The sequence below is a fragment of the Moschus berezovskii genome, chromosome X, assembly GCF_049115385.1.
Source record: "Moschus berezovskii isolate FMDL1 chromosome X, NW_MosBer_1.0, whole genome shotgun sequence".
Lineage (NCBI taxonomy): Eukaryota > Metazoa > Chordata > Mammalia > Artiodactyla > Moschidae > Moschus > Moschus berezovskii.
Genome location: NC_142488.1, coordinates 48,955,822 through 48,958,508, shown reverse-complemented (window position 1 = coordinate 48,958,508; position 2,687 = coordinate 48,955,822). Strand labels below are relative to the sequence as shown.

General features: G+C 41.9%; 1 pseudogene; it reads right to left on the bottom strand.

Moving 5' to 3' along the window:
* Positions 1-1,253: 1,253 nt before the first annotated feature.
* LOC129534861 (akirin-1 pseudogene) lies at positions 1,254-2,166 on the bottom strand (annotated as a pseudogene).
* Positions 2,167-2,687: the final 521 nt, after the last annotated feature.

Here is a 2,687-nt window from a genome sequence, read left to right as displayed (position 1 = left end):
AAATTTTTCTTAGCCATATGATCAGGACAACTGTCTCTGAATATTACCTTACTTTGGAAGGTACTGGCATATGTTTGAATTAAACTCAAGTTTTTATTTTTTCCCCCCAAATAAGCCTTAATTAAAAAAAACTAGTCTATATTCAAACTAAAACAATTTTAATAGAACTTTCCTTTCCAGAAACAATAATAAAGGAAACAAGGCATTTTATAAAATGTGGTCCTGAACAAGTCACAGTAAAAAATAAATGTATACTTAACTTCCACCTCCTCAAAACAGAGGCTACTTTCTGTTCCTCAGCCTTGGAAATAAGGTGAAGAACAGTCTGTAAGCAACTTTGGGCAGGGGTTGCCAAAACAAAGCTTAAGCAGTTGAACATGGACATCTCTTAAAAGAATTTGGGGGAACCTGACCAAAGGATCCAAATTCTATTTTTAATAACTGATACAAAGGTGAAGTGGCTCCTCCCAAGCAGCAGTGCCTCTGGGGCCTGTCCCAGCCTGCACCCACCTTTGTTATGTTCCCAATCAAACCCTGATGCTCTTGTTCCAGAGGAGACTTTTTCCTTCTGAGAGGTTCAGTGTCCAGGGAGCTCCCATGTGAATGAGGTGAGCACAGACTCCACGTGGGTTTTTAAGGCTTGGAGTCAAAGTAATGTTCTAACATGGCGAGGCAGAATCAGGTGTCAAATGGCCTGTCTCCAGTTTGTTCTAATTCCTCACCACACATTTGTAGACCTAGGACCACAGACCTTTGCTATGTCATCATAATCACATCTAATGTCCATCCTAACTTATGACTCATATTCTGTGCCTGGAAACAGTCCCTGTATTTAACAATAATACCTACACATAAAACAATCCACTGTTACAACTTATATGGTCACAAAACATTAATGATCTTCTGCAGACCAAGTAAACGTTTTTAACCATATTGTCGTGCATCAAATTCACAGCCAGAATCCCCAAGATCAAAAATATTTGCACAATACAAATAATAACTTAAAATACACATACACACATCTACACACACTCTCACACACACTTCTTACAGAACTGTGCTTGGGGAAACTCCATTTGTTGAGTGCCACTGAGGGCATATTTTTGCTAAACTGCTGTCCAGGTGTTTTTGTTTGAAAAATCTATCACAGTAGGGCACAGCTGTTTATTTGATGGCAGAAAAGAAAGATATGCTTGTGGCAACCAGAAAGTTTTAAGGTCTTTCAAGTTGTATAAAATGGACCTGCAGAAACATTTAAGTATTCTCAGGATACAAAGTTGGAGCTGAAATGTGATATCAAACCAGTTGCAAAAAGTGTACAGCAGCCATCTCTTGAGGTCAAACCTGGTACCCGGATATGCAAGAAAGCTTCAGGACACATAACTTGTTGGCCTTGTCCCATATTGTTGCATAACCGGTCATGTGTGAATTGCACAAAAGATTCATACTGTTCTGCTAGTTTAGTATTGAGGATTTGCTCATATTCCTCCCGAATTTTATCTTCATAGTCTTTTAAGAGACACTTACATATTATTCCAACTTGTCGGAGGGTAAAGGTGGGCTGGTCCTTTTTCATCCAGGAGGAACGTGGAGAACTAGGTGCTGTGATTGTTGAGGAGTGAGGCTGACTTTCCGAAGTACAAGCTTCACTCTGATTAAGAACAACTTCTAAATGTCTCCACCTCTGATAACAACTATATTCTTGTTTTATGTTCTGAAAAATTTGCTCCGGAGTTGGAAGGTACCACTCGCTGCCAGGCGGGGCAGGCTGCTGCAGAGTTGGTGGTGGGGTCTGCGTCTGAAGTAGCAGTGGTGGTTTGGTGTCCGGGGGCCTGAGGCCCGGAGTGGGGCCGGACAGAGGGGCGCAGTGCCACCGTTTCGGAGAGCCAGAGCTCAGCAGGGCCGCCTGGAACTCCATGGGCCACTTCAATGTCGCCCCGCACGCCATGCCACTGAAAGACCAGGGACCAGAAGCCGATGCGGTTGTAACTGATGCCCAACCTCCCGCTCCTCAGTGGAGCTCACAAGCCCTGTTCCTTATTTTAGAGTACAAACTTTCAAGTTTTCACCATTGAAGATAATGTTTGCTGTGGGTTTGTCATATATAGCTTTTATTATGTTGAGGTATGGTCTTTCTATGCCTACTTTCTGGAGAGTTGGCTTTTTTTAAAATCATAAATGGGTGCTGAATTTTGTCTAAGTCTTTCTGCATCTATATATTTCTTTCTTTTTTTTATTGGAGGCAAATTACTTTACATTAATATATTGGTTGGTTTTGCCATACATTGACATGAATCCACCCCGGGTGTACATGTGTTCCTCCTCTTGAACCCCGTTGCCACCTCCCTCTTCCCCATATCCTCCCTCCAGGTCATCCCCGTGCACCAGCCCCAAGCATCCTGTATCATGCGTCGAACCTGGACTGGTGATTCATTTCACATATGCTAATGTACATGCTACAATGTCATTCTCCCAAATCATCCCACCTTCACCCTCTCCCACAGAGTCCCAAAGACTGTTTTATACACCTATGTCTCTTTTGCTGTCTCGTATACAGGGTTATCGTTATCGTCTTTCTAAATTCCATATATATGCGTTAGTATACTGTATTGATGTTTTTCTTTCAGGCTGACTTCAATCTGTATAATAGGCTTCAATTTCATCCACCTCATTAGAACTGATTCAAA